The sequence below is a fragment of the Macaca mulatta genome, chromosome 2 (assembly GCF_049350105.2).
Source record: "Macaca mulatta isolate MMU2019108-1 chromosome 2, T2T-MMU8v2.0, whole genome shotgun sequence".
NCBI classification, from domain to species: Eukaryota; Metazoa; Chordata; class Mammalia; order Primates; family Cercopithecidae; genus Macaca; species Macaca mulatta.
The window spans coordinates 23,922,551-23,945,794 of record NC_133407.1 but is presented as its reverse complement, the minus strand read 5'-3'; the positions used below and the strand labels follow the sequence as shown (position 1 = coordinate 23,945,794).

General features: G+C 36.4%; 1 pseudogene; it reads left to right on the top strand.

The window, feature by feature from the left end:
• The first annotated feature begins 15,888 nt into the window (after window positions 1-15,888).
• On the top strand, window positions 15,889-16,660 carry LOC144339432 (eukaryotic translation initiation factor 3 subunit K pseudogene; annotated as a pseudogene).
• Window positions 16,661-23,244: the final 6,584 nt, after the last annotated feature.

Sequence of the window (23,244 nt, the reverse complement as noted above, 5' to 3'; positions counted from 1 at the left end):
TAAAGTTGCAGAGAGGCGCAGTGATGAACTGTAAGAGGCATTCAGAGGAAGAGATGCAGTTACTGAACATACTAAGTGCCAGGAATTTTATGTTAATATAATTAACGTATTTAATATCCTCATTATATTTAATCCTCTTTGAAACAATAAGCAAATATCATTATCCCTCTTTTCTACAGGAGAGAAATTGGGGGTCAGAGAAGTTAAGGTTTGAACAGAGTAACTATTTTTCATACCTGTGAGAGATACCATTCAATTGAGTACTCAATAGCCCTTTATGAGCCTCTTCTCTAAGGGCTAGAAGTCTGGCACTTACTTTTCCAGACACCTTTGCATCTGGGGCTGGTGACATGACCTGAGCTCGTAATCAAAATGTAAGCAGAAATCTGGTGTTGGAGCCTCTGGAAAAGCTTTTGCAAATGCTTTCTGTAAAGATCCAGATAGTAAATACTTTTGGCTTTGTGGGCCATGTGATCTCTGTAACAACTACTCGGTCCTGCTTTTGCAGAATGAAAGTAGCTGTAGACATTTTAGTAAATAAGCATGGCTGTTTTCCAATAAAGCTTTATTTACAAAGAACAGGCAGTGGGCCAGGTTTGGTCTGCTGGTTATATATTTGTCCCTCAGTATTCTCAGGGGATTGGTTCTAGGTCCCCTATCTATACCCAAATCTGAGCATACTCAGGTTCCACAATCAGTGTTGCAGAACCTGTGGATACAAAATGCAGCCCTCCATATATATGGGTTTCAGATCCAAATACTGTATTTTTGATCCTCATGTGGTTGAAAAAAAATCTGCACATAAGTGGACTCAGGCAGTTCAAACCCATGTTGTTCAAGGGTCAACCATAGTTTGCTGACCTCTGGTTTAATGGAATAGCACGATATTGTTGAATAAAATAATTTGATTTTTAAATATCTGTCCATTCCATATTACTGCAACACTGAGCCGTTTGAACAGTTAGTAAAACATGATCCACGTAAAAACTAAAGTGATCTTTTGAAAGTACAAATTACATCATTTCATTCTCCTGACTAAAACGTTTCCTTGCTAAGGCTCATATTCATATTCAAGGGCTGAATTCCAGTATATTTATCTTCCTAAGAAGTCTTTTCTATTATTCAAGATAAGTTTTGCCCCAACCTCACTATTCTCTCTCAAAGCACCATGATATTTTTGCTGCTTATCACTTACCATAATAAGTAGTTATATTTTCATTTATGTGTTTGTTTATTGAACATTTGTTTTACCCATTAGGTCTGGGACTATGGTTTTTGATGTCCATGTATTGCACAGCCCATAGAGGATATGCAATAAATATTTGTAAAATAAGTGAATAATGTCATAGAAGCATCCTTTCAGCTTCTAGATATGAAATTTTAAAACACTTAAGCAAATTACACAAGTAATGCATATTGATTGTTGATAAATTAGAAAACCAAGACTTTGTGAAGGAATAGAATTAAGATAAAAAGAGGAAAACTGTAAAAAGCTACTATAAGGCGAGCAAGGAGCAGAGGACCTAGGACTGACTGACTTAGACTTGTGTCAATCTTGGCTGCCTCAGCACAAGCAGTAAGAAGGACAAGGGAACTATGATCATGATACTACAATGAAATAACCACATGCAAATGAAGTGAGTAGGAGAAGAGGAGCCTCGTGTGGTCTTGTCAACTCCACCTTGGAGGACGGTCTGAAGGAGAACCCTGGAGGTGTTCAAGCCACACAGAGAAACAGAGGACAGAGGGAAAGAAGTTGAGCTATGTAAAAGGTGTAGAGTGAGTTCATGAACCTGGAGATGGAGCAGACTTGTCTCTTGGCTGACACAGCCACGTTGTCTTACCTGTGGCGGCAGATTACTGAGAAGCTAATGATTTATGGAGGGGCTTTAGGGGGTGACAGAACTGGGTTTTCTTGTTTACTTCTGGCTGACATTCATACATGAGCTTGAAGCCAGAGCAATCAGGGCATCCTGATCCTTAGACTGTATCCCTTCTTTCAGAGGAAAGTAAAGAAAGTAGGAAGGGAGGGACACAGGGAGAAAGGAGAAGAAAATGATCCATTATTCCTACACCAGTGATAACCAGTGTTAATATTTCTAAATATATACTTCCACATTTCTTTCCCACTCACACATATGTTAGATGTATTTGTTGGAGATGAAAATGAGATTTGAGGTTGGGTAATGTTTAATGAATAGTGTCAATCTTTTTTTAAATCAAAGAGCCACTTAACCTTTCTATATTGTAGATGATCTACAAAATGTAGTTTGTGGACTAGAGAGTAAGATAATGAATAATAAAGAGTTTTCTCCTTTTTTTTATAGACAAGGCTCAGAGACATTAAGGGACTTGCTTGATATTGCATAGGTAGCAAGTTGGAGAACAGAGGTGAACTCAGTATGTGGGTCTCCAAATTTCATGCCTTTATTGACCTGGAAAGTATCGTGGAATTCAGTGGTTTTTAAGCTTGACTGCATATTGAAATCAATTGGAAACTTTTAAAAAGTCCTGATGTTTGGGCTCTACCCCTAGAGATAATTATTTAGTTGATCTAGAGGATGGCCTGAGATTCAGGATTTTTTAAACCTGTAACCAAAGTTGAGACCCACCATTCTAGCTCTAAAATGTTATTACATGACTAGAAAATGATATTCAGCTTTAGATTTGGAAAGAATTTCTGTTATTGATTGGTGAGTATATAGAATATGTATAGTCCATAAGCTCTACAATCTCACTTAAAGAGACTTATCTTTTTCTAAAGACCGTTGAAGATACTAAGTGTGCCTCTCCAACAATCATTTCAGGATGCCTATTAATAGCGATGCCTCCATGATTAGTTCATGCCAAATCAATCCATGCATTATATTGTCCTCTCTGAACACTTACCTTTTAAGATTCCAGAAAGTTTGCCACAAAAACGAATTGTAATAATTTTACTAATGATCTCAATCTTCAGAATAAATACAGTGTTGCTTGTCAACCTAAATAACAGAGAGAGGCTCTCTATAAGAAAAGATATTTATTTGGGAATATAGCATTGCAATGGGAATATGCAGGGTATAGTAAACTATGTACATATTCTGGGAGGTAAGAAAAAGACAAAAGATTTTTAAAGGAAAAACATGAGGAGGATTACATATTTTTAAAAATAGTAATTAGCCTTGGCTACAAAGATCAATATCAAGGGTGATGCCAGTCTGAACAGGCAGTTACTGGGCAGATGTTCTTGTAGAAGTCTTTTTTGTGTTAGGTTGCAATGGCCTTTGTGCAAGGTTGTAGTCTTTGCAGTCTTTATGGTAGTTTTTGTTATCAGGCATACAAGCATGAGGACCTTCTCTTTGTGGCCTTCACTGGCTCTATTTGTCAGAGTTTTCTTAACATTTGTGATTCTGTTTTGATTCAGACAACTTTCACACACTCTTCCTTTCCTCTCACACACTCTTCCTTACCCTTCACAGTGCCCTGTGTTGTTTTAGGACCCTTGAAGACATATTGTGAAGTGTTGATGGAAGATGAATTGAGTAGAAGGGGTGATGGTATTCAGTGTCTACTGTTTTTTTTTAGAAAGAGGATTGAAGGGAATGTATGTGCAAGACCCCCCTGCTGATGCTCTTTGACACCGTGGCTTCTCAGACTCTTTCTACATTGAAGAGACATATGACTTATTTTTACATTTAGAATATTCCACTGCCTGTCAAGAGTACACTGGGGTTTCTGAATCTCAATAACTAGTTGTTAAATGTTGATGATGGTGAAGGATGAGATACAAATTGTACTTTTTCCTGTATAGAGGCTCTCTTTGTTTTGGGGATGTGGAATCCCCTTTGCAGACTTTGAGGAATAGAAAGCTATCTATTCCATCACAAACTCCTGTCAGAGATAGGAATCTGTGGGGAAATTTGTTGTCTCTGGGAAGAAGGAACATTGATTAGAGGACATAAAACTCAACTGATGATTGCTATAAAACATTTTTATTCTTTTACATATAAAGGGGATAGTAGCTGCATTTTATGTCTGTGGGAGAATTGGGATTTTAAAAACAATATGAACAACAGAATTCATTTTCTTACAGAAATTACAGATTGGAGAGCTAAGACAAACAAAATACATATTTATTTTTGGAAATATGCATTTTGAAAATGTGGAGCATTTTATTTTCTTGTCCCATGAAAACTGAGAATTTTAGCATATCTATAAATAATGGTTCAGGACATATGTACAGGTTTAGATAGTTTCCCCTAAATTTCATGTGCTTTCTGAAAGCTCAGAATGCGAACTTATCTGGAAATTAGGTTGTTGCATATGTAATTAGCTAAATTGGAGTCATACTAGAGTCAGGTGGGACTTTAACACATCATGATTGGTGTTCTTATAAAAAGTAAAGAGACATGGGGGATGATGGCCATATGAGATGGAGACTGGGGTGATGCTGTCAAAAACCAAGGAATGTGTGAGGCTACAGATGCTGGAAGAGGCAAGGGAGGATTCTCCCCCATAGGATTCAGAGGGAGCATGGCCCTGCCAACACTTGGTTTTATACTTCTCCAAAAACTGAGAGAGAATACATTTTTGTTATTTTAAGCCATCCTAGTTTGTGATACTTCTTTATGGCACCCTAGGAAGCTAATACAGTGTATGTTGGGAAGTGACTTAGTTAATTGTGTTCTATCAAAAAAATATTTTATGGCCTATAAATCTGACAAATATGTGTACTATAGAGACACATGGAAAACTCTTTGCTAAGTAATAAATAGCAATTACCTGGCATATGCACAATGATTACAATCATATAAGAACCATATATTTATAACAGTGGAAGTTTAGAATAAGACCTTGGCTTTGCCAGTCAGTAAAATATGGTAAATATTTCTTGTTATTGTTTTTTAAATAAAAATAATACATATTTGATATAAAAACTTTAGAAAAATTAGTGGCAAAAATAATTTAACGTAAAAGTCACTTTTAAAACTGACTTAAGTTATTATTTGAACCAAATTTTGTTCATGCGTGTGACTTAATATATTTTTCTCTTTTGTTATTGATTTTAAGCCTGAACTAGTAGCATATTTTATAAGACGAGACAACTAGCCCTTTAAAGAATTAGGGCTTGTGGGAGATCTATAGGTTATTTCAACTTCCTAAAATGTTGAACTTCCTGCTAACTAAACAACAATGGAGTAAATAACAATAACAAAACAGAACTATGGCCAAGCAATTTAGGAACCAACAGACATAGAAGCTTACAGCTCATTCTACTTGTTTTTGTAGAATCTAAACAATAATTAATACTTCAAACCCACAAAAGGAGTAAGATTGGAGGGCTTGGCTTCTGGAGAAATACTTGCAGTGAAAGTTAAGAAGCTGGTGAAACAGCTTATTAAACTAGACCATCCCATATAAATACCGTAGTCCGAGTAGTGATGAAATCTTGTTGGAAGCCTCCAAGTGAGATTTCAGAGCCTGGGTGAGTTTTCATTATACAACTGAAGTTGGCTCTTTTTCAGGCCAGCTGACCTCTTTTTGCAAGAGTGTGGCCCTTCTTGCTTCTCTAAAAATAAATATTTGCTCCTCTCTCTACAAGGACATTTTTGGAAATCGATTTGTCATTTTGGTGAGTCACAGTGGTATCAATGAATGGCAAATGTGGAGGAATTAGAATGCAATTTAACGTAATAAGGAACCTGCATTATTGATCATACCCACATGAAATTCAGTTGCCATTTATTTGTAGAGCAAAACAGGAAATAATTATCTAAGCAAACCACTTATTAAGAATCAGTTTACATAACTATTACATCTACTTTACGAAACCACCAGTATTTAAAGCAACAAATGCTTTCTGAGTTTTCAAAGATTTTTCTTCCTGGCAACTGGAAGAACGTGGGTATTCGGGAGCCACAGTGTGAACAGTCAGGTCAGCTGCTTAACAGTTTTCCAGGAAAAATGCCATCAGTGAGAGAAGCAATCAAGGCAAAGGGTACTGTTCTCATTTGTAAATTTGGTCTTCTTTCTCTACTTGGGAGGGAATCTGTATGGCAGGGTTTTGTGATCATCAGTGCAGTCATCTTATGGATTAATCTCGGTAAAATCTCTTTCGGAGATTGTCTTGGAAAATGAAAGTACAGAAAAAATAAATAAAGCACCATAGGAGCAGAAGAGACAAAAAGATTCATATACTTTCGCACACATTCAGCCTAATTTTCCAATATATAGTAAAAAGAGTGGTCTCTGAACTTTTCCAGTTTGAAAGTCTCAATAGGATACTAGTTCTTTGGGTGATTTCGACTCTGAACAATTCATGGTTGGCATATATATATATTCTGGGAGCCCTGGCTGAAACTGTTTGGCCCACAGAAATCTGACAGAGGTGCATTAATAGGATTATTGAATCTAAAGGTTGACAATCTCCCTCTATCCAAAGAGGAATCTCAGCATCATTCAAGAGACATCTAGGTAGAAATGGAATCTTGAAACTAAGGTTCTTGGTGTGAGAATGTATTTTTCACTTGAATAGCCCTAAAAAGAAATAGTTTCAGGCCCTTTACCTAATGTTAAAATGATTATTATATTTCTGGTGTTACTTTCTTCTTTTTCTAACTAGGCTAGATGCTCTCAAGAATACAAAGATAAAGAGGACTGCCTGTACTTGCCCAGATGCCTGGTGTGCAACCTTATCAATTACTTTTTCCCATTTATTGCTTAAGTGGTGCTACTTTCTGCAAATGACACTAACTGAAACTTTATGTCTTTTTATGAGGGGTGGTTTTATTTGATTGTCAGTATTGACTATTTGGAACAGACAAGTTCTAGGTTTTACATATTCTTCCAGGCTCATAGCACATGAAAAGGGCCATTTCCTGTGAGTATTTTGTAGACTCAAGAATTATAATATTTTATTTTATTGCCAATTTTCAGAAAAGATGATTCTGGAACACATCTCAGTGCTACTAATTTTTGGTCCGAAAATTCCAGATGAAGCTTATTGAAAGCTAAGAAACATAATTTTTAGGCTCTTTCTGAGGGTTATGGAACTTTTTTGATGTTCACCTTGTCCAACAGCCTCCATGCAGTAACACAAGGCAATATATATTCTTTCGACAAAGAAGATTTTAAGTGAGATCATATTACTGATGGAACTTGGTCCTAACTCAGAGGATGTCATTCTCATTTCCAATAATCAAAGAGATAAAAATACCCAGGGAAGGGCATTTTGTCATTTAAGTCAAACTTAAGAATTTTCCCATTTTCTTACTGTAAATAATTCTTGAATAGTTATTTTCACATTTTTGACTGGCCTACAAAGCAAAACATTGTAAGTGATGAATGTAGATTGACCAAATGATATGTCCAAAAACTACATTCTTTAGTACTAATGAACACTATAGATATTCTATAAAAATAGATACATATATGAAAATAAATAACTGTAAAATCTCAAGTAGCTATTCTAAGTGAACATTTTGAGATTAGGGAATATAGAACTATCCCAGGTTAACTAACAATCTCATGTTGTATGTGGGAAATTTCAAGTTCACCATTAGCTAGTCCTAACCTGAAACATAATGATGATGATAATGAAAATGCCAATTAACATCTGTTAAAGGTATGGACCAAACAATGCGTCTTTCCGGCATTCTTTCAATCTTCCTTCTAGCCTTGAGAAAACAGAGCAATGTCTTCAGCAGAAGTAGAGATTGTACATTTAATTGTTATTTGTTTTATTCTAAAGTATGAATGTCACTGAATTAGAGAATACTGAAAATGAAACTAGATTAAAGCTTAAGAAAATATATAATGAGTGATCTCATAGAGCCACTCTTCTAGTCTGTTCTATGATTTGCTGCACAGATGCTGCTGAGTGTCCAGGGTTGTGTGACACATTTGAACTTGTGCCAAATACCAAGGAAATATGAGCAAGAAGCTTCCAAGCTAATTTTGGTAAATGAGGGCACATTTTAGAAATGAATAATCACTTCATTAAAATAACTTTATTTTACACACGTTCCCCTCATTCTACTTTTCTCCATGGACTAATGTATTGTCTGCTTTTTAAATTTGGATGGTAATTCACTAGTTAAATTGCTTATTTAATTTAATGCTGCCACAGGCATTAGTCCTACTTGACTCAAAATAACAAGTAACAATCAACAGGAGTTTAAACTAGAGTGACGACTACACATTATTAATTCATCATGCCACCACTCTCCCAACTACTTTATGAGTATTATTCCCATTGATTACTCACAGCAACCCCATGAGGTGGATACTATCACTATTGCTGTTTTGTAGCTAGGGAAACACAGTCTAAAGAACTTTAGTAACTAGCTCAAGGTCACAAAGTCAGTAAAATATGGAGATCCAGTACTTGAAATCAATTCTTCTTAACATCTGAGTCTAAAACCTAACCTCTACATGGTATCACATCTTTGAAAGCAATACATGCAGTTGTTGATGTCTCTGGATGGTCTTTGCTATGGCATCTTGTTCTTTTTTTCATGAGGTCATTATCTTCTCTTATGTCTCTGATGATATCAGCAATAACTTCTTTAGAGTTGTCATTTCCTTGCACAGTCTCTGTGTTTTGTTTTTTGTTTTTTGTTTTTTTGTTTTTAGTTTACTCTTTTCTGATTGTTTTTGGTTTTTTCTCTAGCTTCCATGTTACAGGGAAGGTTTTTTTCTTTTCTTTTCTTTTCTTTTTTTTGAGACGGAGTCTGGCTCTGTCACCCAGGCTGGAGTGTGGTGGTGCGATCTCGGCTCACTGCAAGCTCCACCTCCCAGGTTCACACCATTCTCCTGCCTCAGCCTCCTGAGTCGCTGGGACTACAGACACCTGCCACCACGCCCGGCTAATTTTTGTATTTTTAGTAGAGATGGGGTTTCACCGTGTTAGCCAGGATGGTCTTGATCTCCTGACCTCGTGATCCGCCTGCCTCGGCCTCCCAAAGTGCTGGGATTACAGGCGTGAGCCTCCGCGCCCGGCCCAGGGAAGGTTTTTAACACTAGGCATGATCAGAATCACCTAGGGAGCTTTAAAAATATACTGATGTGTAGGCCACAACAGGCAAGCAAACCCAGACCTCTGCTATTGGGACATATTTCTTCATGGCTTACCAGTTGATTCTAATGTTAAGACTGGGTCAATCCTTGGATGTCTATATGTCTGTATTTAAGAGTGGAAGACTAAAAAGCTAATTGGGAAACAGGCCCACATGGCTTAATTGGTGAAATCTATTTAGCATTTAAAAAAGAAATAATACCAATTTTACACAAAATCTTTCAGAAAGTAGAGGATGACAGCCCTGTTCAACTCATTTCATGAAATCAATAACACCCTAATACCAAGGCCAGACAGAAGCATTAAAAATATACACTTAAAAAAAAGATGTAAATGTATATATACATACATACACATCAATGCTCATGAACATAGACCCAAAGATTCTTAATTAAATGTTAGCAAATAAGTTCTAGAAAAGCAAAGCTGATGTAACATTCAAGAATCAATCAACTAATTCACCATATTAACAAAGGAGAAACAATTATCATTTCAATAGATGTAAAAAGAGTTTGAAAAAATTCAATATCCATTTATGATAAAACATTTCATCAAATTAGAAACAAAAGGAATTTCCTTAATCTGGAAAGGGCCATATATGAAAAATGTATAGCTAACATCACATTTAATGTTGAAAGATACAATACATATTCTCTAAGGTCAGGAACATGTTGAAAGATACAATACGTATTCTCTAAGGTCAGGAACAAAACAAGGATACTGATTCTCACCACTTATGTTAAATGTAGCTTTGAAGAACCTAGCCTTTGCAATTAGGCAAGAAAGAAAATAAATAAAATCTAGTCGCAGATGACATGATTAATTATGTGGAATATTCTAACATCTAGTCACAGATGACATGATTGATTATGTAGAATATTCTAACAAATCTACAAACACTATTCACAATTGTTAAGCTAACTTAGGAAGGTCACAGACTATAAAGTAAATATACAAAAATCAATTGCTTGCTTATACGCTAAAAGCTAACTATAAACTCTTGGTATGAGAGTGGGGCCAGTTGACATTTAGTTTCAGTTTAGGATAGTCAGCTAGGTTGTGTGTAGTTCAACCCAATGTCAGTATTTTATATGTTTACTCATGGGCCGGTGAGATTCCTCTGAGAAGTGTTTTCTAGTCGTCTGCCTGCAGGGTGAAGGTCTGACTGCCAGTGTCCTGAAGATTGGGAATTTCAGCATCCAGTAAGCATATGTTCAGTCCATGCCCATTTTTGGTTCAAAAATTACATTCTCAACTGTGCCTGTACTTCCCTGTACAAAGTCCTTCCATTTGCCCTCTCTAGAAAATAAACTTACAGTCTTTTGCTAGGGTGAAGGAAGAACTTTTACATAGTGGCATGGGATAGTGAAGAGGTTTTGAGAAAACAACTGCTTCTTAAAGTGCTTTTAGCCAATCATTTTTCTTTTAAGTCCCTATTCCTTCACCCTCTTCCAAAAGCGCCTGTTGCTGCTCGTCTCTGAGTCCTTTGAGAGTTCTGTGGCATGGAACAGGTTTGGTTTTCAGTGTTTGCTGTTGCTGACTCAGGATTCAGGCCTGCTGAATTGGTATTTGCTCATCTGCCCACTTTCTAGCTTACAGTATGTTTATTGCTATTCTCTCTTCCTCTGTTTTCCCATCCTTGTACATCTTTTTTAAAAGCCTCCTTTCCATCTTTTTCATGAAATACCAAATGGATATTTCATGAGAAATTGAAATATCAAGGTCACTGGCTGATTTAAAGGAATGACATGTTATAAAAAATTAAGTTATATGTTTTCTTATCATAATATATTGTACTTATATAAGGAAAAATAATTGAGCATCTTATTTGTAGAACTGAGAGTAATAATGTTTTAGATGGAAAAATTCCATTTCGGACTAGACAATTTTATTATCTCTATTTAAAACAATTCCAATAAGAAAACCAAAATATTAACTGGTTTGCTCAATATCAGTGAGGTACTTTTCACTTAATTCTGCCTGTTATATACCACGTATGTATACCTTACATTTTCATGGTTGTTTGAAAGAATTTTGGTCTAATTATAGCCATGGCCCCGAGGAAGTAAAAAGCTACATTTTACATGCAGTTCTAATTAATTCAACAAATCTTAATTAAGTACTTACCATAAGGTAGGCACTGTTCCTGCTGCTGGAATTGGAGAAGTAAACAAAATAGACCCAAATCCCTGTCCCTCTGAGGATTCTATTCTAGTCAGTAGACTTCTGGTATTAAAATGAGCATAAAGGGCACCACAAAAGCTTGTTCAGTGATTCCCATGCAACAGGGTCCCTGTGTTTATACATATGGGTCTTTCTTATTATGGTATTGCTGTCTGTGTTCTTGACTTCTGTAGTAGATAGGAGTGGTAAATTGGATAATGATTTAACTATGTTGCTTTGTTATTGCTATTGTTTGTTCATTATACATCTCTTTCTAAAGATGATTTAAAACAGATTTTCAAGATATGTAATGTGTCACAACAAGTCAAAGTCAGTCTGAGAACTGAAGCAGAGTGAGAGTATGAGTAGGAAAATAGAATAAAGCTGAGTGACCACAGTGTACAACATGCATGTCCTGAAGCCCTATTCCTTGCCAAGATGACACATTTTTCTCCGTGTTTTTCACAGGCATCTTAAAGATGAAAACATAATCAGTTTCCGTAAATTAAAAAAATCGCCAGAGATTTAGTGATATAAAAATACAGAAAGGTCTCCTGTGGATCTTCATGAGGAGATCTTTGTTGGGAAATGTAGCAAACAATATTGTTACAAAAAATACAACCACCAGTTCCACTTGACTATTTCTTCCACATCCTTCCCCTAGTCCAAGTACATTAGCACAAAGCATAATTTAGTAAGTTATTATGCTAGATATCTAAATTAGGAAAATTTGAAGCCAGGCACAGTGGCTCACGCTTATAATCCCAGCACTTTGGGAGACCGAGGTAAGAGGATTGCTTGAACCCAGGAGTTCAAGACCAGCCTGGGCAAAATAGGGAGTCCTCATCTCTACAAAGTGAAAATTAAAAAATTTAGCCAGGCATGGTGGCACGTGCCTGTGGTCCTAGCTACTTGCCAGGCTGACGTGAGAGGATCGCTTGAGCCCAGAGTTTCAAGGCTGCTGTGAACCATGATCACACCACCGCACTCCAGCCTGGATGGCAGAGTGAGACCTTGTCTTAAAGAAAAAAAAAAAAAGAAAATCCCAAATATATTCACTTGGAAAATATGTGAATTTTGCATTCTCCATGTAGTTATAATAAATACACTAACATTTGCAACTTATCAAACACATTCATATGCATTTTCTTCCGAGACAACTTTAAGGCAGCTATCATATCATCATGATGTTGTATGTTTCATTAGTTGGCTCTTTTTTTTTTAAAGCAGCTTTATTGACACCTATTTCAGATACCATAAAATTCACACATTTAAAGTACACAGTTCAGCAATTTCTAGTATATTCAGTTGTGCAATTATCACCAAAATATAATTTTTAAACCCCCACATAAATCTCAAATTGTCAATTAGCAGTGGCTCCCCATTCCTGCCTATATGCCCCCAACCTTCAAATCTGCTCTAGCTCCAGGTAACCACTAACCTACTTTCTGTCTCTATATGGACTTGCCTGTTCTGGATATTTCACATAAATTGAATCATAATATGTGGTCCTTTGTGACTGGCTTCTTTCACTTAGCATAATGCTTTGAAGGTTTATCCTTTTTGTAGCATGCATCAGTATTTCATTCTTTTCTATTGCTGAATAATATTCCATTTTATGAATATATCATGTTTTATGTATACATTCATCAGTTGGTGGACATTTGAGTCGTTTCTACTTTTTGGCTATTATAAATTATGTTGCTATACACATTCTTGTAGAAACTTTTGTGTGGAAATATGTTCTAATTTTGTTGCCTGTATAGCTAGGAGTACAACCGATGGGTCATTATCTATATTTAACATTTTTAGGAACTGTCAAACTGTTTTCTACAGTGATTTCACCATTGTACCTTCACAGTAGCAATTTACAAGAGCTTCAACTTCTCCAAATCCTCACCAGTACTAGCTATTGTCCATCTTATTTGGCTATAGCCATGCTATTGGGTATGTAGTGATATGATAGCTCATTGGATTTTGATTTATTGTTCTCTAATGACTAATGATGTTGAGCATTCTTCCATGTGTTTATTATTGCCTATTTGTATAGCTTCTTTGAAGAAATGTTAATTTAAATCTTTACCAAGGTCACAAAGATTTACTCTGATATTTTCTTCTAGGAGTTTTATCGTTTTAGGTACTAGATTTATGTATATGATTTGTTTTGAGTTAGCTTTGGTGTAAGAGGTGAAGTAGAGGTCCACATTTTCTTTTGCATGTAGATAACAAAATTTACAGACAACAATCACTGGAAAGATAATTTTTTTCTCATTGAATTATCATGGTACCCTTATTGAAAATCAATTGACTGTAAAATGTGAAGGTTTATCTATGACCTCTCAATTCTATTCCATTGATTTTTATATCTTTTTTTTTTTTATGCCAGTACAACACTGTCTTGATTACTATAGCTTTGTAGTAGGTTTTGAAATCAGGAAATGCACGTTCTTCAACTTTGTTCTTTTTTAAGACAGTTTTAGCTAGTCTGGGTCTCTTATTTCCATATGAATGATAACATCAAACTATCAATGTTTTCAAAAAAGGGCAGCTAGAACTTTAATAGGGTTTGCATTGAATCTGCAGATCAATTTTGGGAGTATTTACTTCTTAACAATGTTAAGTCTTCTAATCTGTGAATGTGGGCTGTCTTTCCACTTATTTGGGTGGTATTTCATTTCCTTTAACAATGTTTTATCGTTTTCACTATATATGCCTTGCATTTCCTTTGCTAAATTTATACCTTGGTATTTTGTTTTATTCCTTTTGCTGTTATTTCAAATGGGATTGTTTTCTTAATTTCATTTTTGGATTGTTCATTGCTATTATTTGAAAGTACTATTGATTTTTAAAAGCATTTATCTTGTATCCAGTCACATTAGTAAATTTGTTTATAATTAGTTCTTTTTATTTCAGCACAATATTCCATTATCTTTTTTCCTATTAAGGAATATTTAGATTCTTCCCAGTTTTTGGACATGCTGAATAATGCTGATATGAACAGCTTTGAACATGGATGTTTGTGGACATAGATACTCATTTATCATGAATATATACCTTTAAGTGAAATTTCTGCATTATAAACATTTGTTTAGCTTTAGTAAACATTGTAAGTCAGTTAAGATGATTTGCTTTTGTTTCTGTACTTTGGCTATATCAATAGTTTGAATGAACTCACAATGACTTCTAAGTCATTAGTGATTGATTGGTATTTATAAAAACTGAGAAAATAGAAAATACTCCAAAAGACTAGATTAGCGTGGCGAGTCTTAAGGTGTGACATTGATAGAAGGGTAAAACGAAGAATCAGAATAAGGAGAGGAGAATGCGTAGCTTAAAAAAGCACATTCAATAGATTTTGTTTTTCTAGCATAAACTATAGAAAGTAAAAATTGAAAATTATTAATCAGGGTGAGAAATCCTGATTTAGTGGTCACATATGGAAATGCTTAAAACAAAAATAACATACCAGCTCCTTCCTACCTGCCTAGTTTTAGAGGTCTGCCCTTTCCTCTACTATATAGCTATGTCTTACCTGAATTTGTCTTAAAATGCTGTATGAGAAGCAGTTAAAAGACAAAGTAATTTAACTTAAATGTAAATAAATCAGTTTATAAAAGTAATTTAAATGCTATTTTCCCCATACTGTACCTTCTTTATGATAAAAGGAATCAGAAATATGTAAAAAATTAATTCTTCCATTAACCAAAGAATGGCAGTGAGGTTAACTTTTTCTTATTTGAACAAAATTCTAACCTGTTTGGGAGAACCTTGAATAGGTTGCCCAAGATCTTTTTACATGGGAACATAAAGAAAAAAATCATGAAAATGTATTTAAACTTTAATTTAACTAAAAATAGGTAAAACTATACATTTCAACATTGGCAGGATTTCGGCTCCTAATGAGAAATGAAAAGGAAGCCAAATTTGAAGAAAAATTGTTAAGCATATTTAAAGTTTGAGTAGTTTATTTTGTGGGCACTTTATAGAACATTTTGATTTAGTATTTTTGGATACAGATGATGGATTATGAAGTTCTTTCTTTTAAAAGTCAACATAGTTAACACTGTAAAAGTTTAAAAGTTTTTTTTTTAAGTTTAAGAGCCTTATTTTTATTAACATCATTTGTATTTTTCTATACATCTTTCCTAAACATTTTCTTTGGTTATTTTAGAATATGTGTTTATGACTTTTTCAATATGTTAAGTCTACAATTTTGTCACCCTCCTCACTTTCCAACAACCTCTCTAGACTCTTTATTGCACCTGGTAAGTGAAGACGCCTGGGTTTGAAACTCTGCTCTTGAACCACTACTTCCATTCTTCTCTCCTATTGTCACTCTTACAGAACCTGTTCTCTCTCATTAAAAAACTTCCCTGTTCCAGCCCTGGCTGTAGAAGGTGACCATAGTCATAGTGATGTTTTAGCAGATGAGAGTGAATGTGGGCAAGTTGCTTAACAATATCCACAGGTATAATTCTGAGAACCTGGCCACCCTGGGGAGCTATGTGGAGATGCAGGTCAAGGAGAATGCCTATCTAGAAGCCAACTTCATTGTCCTGAAGTTGTACTAGTTCAACCCAGGCTTCTTTCAGACCACGGTCACCACCCAGATCCCACTGAAGGCTCTCACCAACCCATGCCTCACCAACTTCACCCTGTGCAAGCTCATGTTCATCCAAGCACATCAAGAAAAGTAGCCGATCCAACAGATTTTGTACCTGGAGGATCTGCTGGAGACTTGACACTCCCAGGCCTTCTGGCAAACCCTGGATGAAAACATGACTCTTTTCGAAGGTATAACTGGCTTTGAAGGCTGTTAGAAAATTTGTCTGCCATGTCATGGATATCATTCAACTGGCACCCTTACTGCTGGCTGCTGGCTGAGATGCTCAGGGATTTGACAGCCAGCCAGCTGAAGATATGGATGAGAAAATATGGCTGAAGCACCGATGAGTCAGGGCAGATCTTCATCTGTAGCCAAGAAGAAAGCATGAAGCCCAAGAACATTGTGGAGAAGATCGACTTTGAAAGTGCATCCTGACTGGACATGGTGGTTCATGCCTGTGACCCCAGCACTTTGGGAGGCCAAGGCGGGCGGATCACGAGGTCAAAAGATCGACACCATCCTGGCCAACACGGTGAAACCCTGTATCCACTAAAAAATACAAAAATTAGCTGGGTGTGGTGGCACAGGCCTATAATTCCAGCTACTTGGGAGGCTGAGGCAGGAGAATCACTTGAACCCGGAAGGCGGAAGGCGGAGGTTGCAGTGAGCTGAGATCAGGCCACTGCACTCCAGCCTGGTGACAGAGCAAGACTCCTTCTCAAAAAAAAAAAAAAAAAAAAAAAAAAAAGACAGCGCATCCAGCATCATGGCCTTCTCCTAGTAACTGCGGGTTTTAATAAAGATTTGTTGACTTAGGAAAACAAACAAACCAAAAATCCCTTCCCTCTCTTATTTCCCAATCCTCCAGTATCTACCGCTGCTACTTCTATTGTAAATCATTATAATTAATGTTCTTGATAGCATCACAGAAATAATTTCTCCTTTGATTTTCTAGCTTGTGGGCTTTGCTGATTCCCAACTTTTGGTGAACACCAAAATCTGTTCCTTCAGCTGTCACTTCTGGAGATGAATTCTCCTGGAGGAAGTCACATAATAATTTCGACGGGCTGAGTATCCCAGAAGGAAGCCGTATGACCTTTCTGATTGAATTCTTCTGTACATAGATCCTCAGTGTTCTCATAAAGCCACGATTCATTTGACACTTTGTTCACTTCCCTCTTATAGCATGGGCTATTGACATTTTCCAGTTTCAACTCCTAATTTCCACCTGGGTCCCCTCTGTACTTTTCTGAAATAAGGCAATTTGTCAACCTGCCTCTTGTCTTTCTCAAAATCTCTTCACCTCTGCTCCCATTCTTTCCCTTCTATAATTGCCCCTTTTTCCTTCCAAAATAAGTTCCCACATAGGTGCCTTTGATCCCATCTGCATGTTTGCAATCCTGCCCCATCATTGACCTTTCTTCCAAGGTCAATTTCTTGAACTAACTTATTTCTTTAAGGAAATATTTCTTTCTGTAAGCCAGTAGTTCTCAAATAGAGGTGACTTTACCTCTTAGGCAATATTTGGCAATGTCTACAGACATTTTGGTTGTCACAGCTGGTATGGGGAGGTGCTACTGTCCTCTGTTAGGTGGGGGCCAGGGATGCTTTTCAACATCTGCATGGGGAAGATCCTCCTAACAAAGAATTATCCAGCTCAAATGTCAGTAGTTCCATGGTAGAAGAACCCTGCTGTAAACCTTAATCAAGCCTAAATTTTGCTTCTCCAAGAAATTTGAATAATATGTTTTTATGACTATGTTTACTTCTTTGAGTTCTTCATTTATCTCCCACTTTTACACTAGCAAATTTCTAGAGTGGAAGTCACTATTTCTGGCTTAATTTCCTTGCTATACACTCCTATCACTGCAAAAGACATGATAATGATAAAAATTGCTACCCACCAGAAATCATTAAGGTCCTTAACAGACTCAACTTTTTCTCCTAGGCACCTCACAATGACCTAGGGAGTGAAGAAAACAGATGGGAACACATCCCAATTTGTGTTCTTAGCAACAGGAGCCTATGACCTTGAACTTATATACCTATTTATGTATTTATTTTTATTATTTTGAGATAGTCTCACGCTGTCGCCCAGGTTGGAGTATAGTGGCATGATCTTGGCTCACTGCAACCTCTGCCTCCCATGTACAAGTGATTTTCCTGCCTCAGCCTCCTGAGTAGCTGGGATTGCCCAGCTTATTTATTTATTTATATGTGAGTGTTTTCCAGGAATAATAAAGTTGATTAAAAAATAGTCAGGCTGCTTGTACAGATAGCGCTACATTTGAAAGGCTGTGTTGTGGGCGTGGTTCCTCACACTGAGGGCATCGTGCTTCTTGAAAATGTCAACAAATGCTGCACTCTTCATGAAGACACCTTGTTCAAACATTTCCTTCCCAGTTTTCAGTGTTTAATAGGATACTTGAATATGTGAAAAAACAAAAAACTCAAATTTTTAGTAACATGGGAAATAACCCTAAATTCTCTCTCTCCCCTGTTAATAGTCAGTGGGAGGAGTTGCTCAGAATACTCTGCACGCAGGAATGAATTCTTATTTCCCTCCTTAGAGGAAAAATGATGAAGCATCATAGGGCAAAACCGAGAATAGAAGCCTTCATCCTAATGAGAAAGAGTAGCTTGCAAGGTTGGATTTTTCTTTCACAGATTTTATTTTATTTTTTGATTTTCAGCTCTATCTAGAAACTATTCCCAATTCAAATCAAACTCTACAGTGAAAATGAAATTTGTGATGAAAAGAGGGGCTCTGAGGTTTGATGCACTAGTTCTTATAAAAATTAATCATCAATTTACTTGTTTTCACTAACAAAGGCCCTTGAGATTATTCCCTTAAGGAAATAAGGAGACTTACTAGAGACTCAGGGACCTTTTCTGTCCATTTCATAACCCAAGTGGCATGGACTCTTACCAAGAAGAGACAGTGAAACTTTTATGAAAAGTGACCTGAATGTAAACGATCAAACTGTATTACATTCCGTTTTTTAAAAACAGGCAGTCAGGCAGTCAGTATGATAGCATTTTATTTATTCACCAATGATATAGGTAGGGAAAACTTTGTGGATGAGGGACCCAACTAAGTTGGTGGAAGACTCTTGAGAGTAGAGGTTGTGAGCTTGGACTTACATCAAGATAGGAGTCAAACCTTAATTCTCAAAGTGACACACGCCATTAGTATTGGTAGGTTTGTATAATTTTCCCACATATAGAAATGATTTAATTCACAATCTCATCTTCTAGAAAATTGGCACATAACTCTTTGTACCGTTTTCAAGGAATTTGTTCAGAAAGTGAGAACATGTATTATGAATGCCTTCAAGTCATTTACCATAGCTATTCAAGGAAGGAATGATAAAATTTATAGATGACAATTTCAGTTCTCTCTAAATTATTCATTTTTAAAAATTCAAAATCAAGATAAAGAGGAAAATAGCTAAAGAAATCCAACAGAATTCTTGTTTGACAGTAATTGGAAACCAGTGATTGGAAGCAGTTGGTGCAATATGTTCTACAAAGGACTTTTTTAATTTTATTTTTTTTGGTTGCTTTCAGAGCTCTTCACCCTTTCCATGCTGCTTAAAGAAATGCAAGTGCCAAAAATGGTGCTGAAGAACTTTCCTAGCTGGACAGAAAAGTTTTGAAAAGAGAGTTGCATTTTTAATAGACTAAATTATATTTTATTCAAATTTTAGGAAAGAATCCTCTCATTGTGAGTTTCTTTTTTTTTTTTTTTTTCTGACAATAAGAAATGATTCTAGAAGAAAATACAATCTGTGAGCATGATTCAAGGATTTTCTTGCCACCCATGCCTGTTTCTCCGTAGGGCTAAAGTGATAGACACATGATAAAAGGTACCCTCCCCCACCCCCATAATGAGCAGCCAAGCTCTTACTCTTATGGCTCTTTGTTTCTGGGGACTAGAGGCAAAGGGTACCACTTTCAGGCTAGCACAACTTTCTTCCATCCTGAACACCTCCCTACTCCACATCCTACTATGTTCTGGCAGATATAGTTTCAACACGATTGTAAAGTTGCTAGGCATCCCTTTGGAATCCCGGAAAAGCAGCATTCTGCAGGAGAATGTCACTCGTTTTGGTTATTGCCCCAGATCTCTGGGGGAAAATGGAAAAAGGATGAAGTCTCCTACTCTATTTTTTTCCATTCTTTTAAAGAAGGGATTCTGTCTTATTTAAGGGCAAAGCATCATTGGGCCATCTGGTTTTTCTTCGACTAGTTCCATTAGCCTTATAGTTAGAAACACATTCCTAATGCTGGCCTTAGATAAGTTGTATTAATTTTCAGCATTGTTATAAGATCTCTGGAACTTCAAAGGTATTTGAGTTGGAAAGCAAAGAGGCTAACTCAACACACTTTTAAATGAAAAAAAACCTAAATTTACCAGTTTTTACATTAAAGAATTTATGTCTTTTGGCCACAAACACACAAGTCCACCAAATATTGAGTGTTGAAATTGGAATTTTCATGAGCATTTAAATCAGATCCATATTTTCAATCATGACTATTTTTCCCTTTTTTGTGGGCATGTCATCAATACTGTGAAAATCCTAAAGGAGAAATAAATGGAGAAGCATGCCAGAATCACACATGATGTTGAAATGGGTTCGAATGCTTTTCAAGATTTTACTGTTCCTTTTTCTCATATTTATCCCAAGGGTATAAAAGTTCAGTGAAATGCTTTCCTGGGGATAAATTGTTTTGTGTTTTTGACCTATAGCAATTCTTTGTAATTTTGTATAATAAAGTATACGGTAATCTAACACAAATTAATATTTCCATAGTTTTCCAGTGTTAATAATAAACAACACAAATATGTTCTACCTTTTATATTATGAAGTTTGAGACAGACTTTTTTTTCTTTTTTTTTGAGATGGAGACTCGCTGTCGCCAGGCTGGAGTGCAGTGGCGTGATCTTGGCTCACTGCAACCTCTGCCTCCCGGGTTCAAGTGATTGAGACAGAGTTTTAAACCAAAAAAGTTACCTTCTTAGTGGCCAATGATTATCTTTATAAATTCTTACAGTCAGATCTTGCCTTGTTATAATCACCAATAATCTAATGTTTTAAGAACACAGACTTAGGAGCTAGGTACTGTTACTTAACCATGAGTGAATATTTAAGATTTCTAAGCCTTAGCTTTCTAATATGATTAGTTGTAAAATGTAAATTGTAATAATATCTACCTTATGGGTTTCGTGTGAAATTTATAAGACTTATCTACCGTAGTGTTTACCATAAATGAATATTCCTTTAAAGTTGGTTATTGTTAAGTGTTATTGTCCTTAGGAATTATACCAAAGACTAAATGAAGTTTTCTTCTGATTGTATGTCTTCTAGAATATACATATTTTCAAATCAAATCATACTACATACTAATAAGTTACTTATACACTGAATCCCATAAGTGAAAAAAGCTAAACCTGGCTCATTTTGTTGGGGATGGTCTTGGAGGAGACTTAGAGAATCATAAAATAATGTCTATACTTGGAATCTTAGATAATGATGACCAAATTACAATGTGAGTGTTATTTGTCCTATATTGAGAATGGATGTACATATAGCTTTTAGAAATATGGCAATCAATAGCTACGGAAAAATATTTTTCCATCCTAAGACAATTAGGACCATAGAGTATAGGTTATTAAAACACGAAGTTGGGATTGTGTCTTTCCAGGAATTTTTAAAATCTAGTGTCCACTGGGGCTCATACCTATAGTCTCAGTGACTCTTGAGGCTGAGACTGAGGCAGGAGGATGGCTTGAGCCCAGGAGTTTTAGGCTGCAGTGAGCTATGATCACACCACTGCGCACCAGCAGCCCTGGGTGACAGATTGAGACTCTATCTATCTCAAAAAAAAAAAAAACTTAAAAAACCCCAAATCTAGAGTCTGCCTCAAACATCTAGTTTCTACCTCAAACACAATTCCAACAAAGATATCTGTTCCCTGTATGTTAATAATGTTAATACAGTACTCAAAGAGCAACATACTGACATACGATTTCTTTTTCCTCTGAATGAGTCTCCTGGAAAAGAGAAGCGGTGACCAGCATCCCAACTGAGACCCACACCCTGTGCTATGGGAGAAAGACTGAGGAAGGTCACTGGTGGTGATGCTTCCTCTCCTCCGCTGCCCTAAGAAACTAAAAAGTCTGGTTCCACATGCATCCTCTACCATTATATAACTGCAGCTAGCCTCTTTCATTAGAAGTTAGTGTAATGATGCTCAGTGATTATGCCTATGATCGGGCCTTATAGGAGTCTTATCTCTAAGTGGTTTGTTAAATTATTCCTACCAAACATATACACTATTGTTCTTTTTATAATGGCTATTGTTGCATAATGAACTGCCTCAAAACTTAGTGGCTTAAAGTAAAAATCATTGTATTTTTTCATGATTCTATCATCCAGAATTTAGGGAGAATTTGGCAGGATGATTTTTGACTAGTCACTCAGGGGTATTCAGCTAGTAACTCATCTGGTCTAGGGCATTCAAGATATGCCTGCTGCCTTACAGAATGACTGCAAGGCCAGGCTCCTCCGGGCCTTCTCTTTCTCCATACAGCTTCAGAGCCCCTCCACGTGGTTTCTATAGCAATGTAGTGGGCTTTTTACACAGCCAATGGCTTTCTCAGAGTGAATGTTCTTAGAAAACAAGTGGAAGCTGTAAGGCTCCTTCTGACCTAACCTCTGAAGCCATGCAGGGTCACCTCCACCTCATTCTATTGGTGAGAAATGAGTCACATGTACAGTCCAGAGTCAAGGAGAGAGCAGACAAATACATGCGAGTATGAATACCACGAGCATTGTTCGTCAGCTGCCGGCATTGTTCATTGGAGAGCTATCTTCAGGGACTAGTCTCTCTGGGAGGAGTCTAGTTAAAAACAATTATTTCAATTTGATATAATTCCAGTGACATTTTCATAACCCTTATAAATTGGCACCTTGGAAACTGCCTAGTTAGCTCAGTTCTTAATCAGTCTCTGTCCATGCCAATGACCTATACTAGTTGTTCTGTGAGATATGTCTATAGTCTTCCTTGTGGGACTTTGGTTGACTTGAGTTTATTTCAAGAGCCTGTCACGTGTGAATTGACAAAAGACCCTCTAAATTTGCAAAACTGAGGATCAGGTTATCAACTGCACCCCCACCACCTGAAGATCTAACTGGAATATTTAGCTTGTCTCATTTTATTACTACATAGCTTAGTCTGACCCATGCTTAATATATACCATCCCTTCAGCTTTATAAGTCACTGTATTTCAGATCTTATATAATTATTGTGCAGAACATGCTGATTCTACTGTTTGATGCAGTTTATCATTGAAACAACCTTCTTCCTATTCTCTCTACTTCAGTCCTATCTCCCTGAAGTCTAATCTATC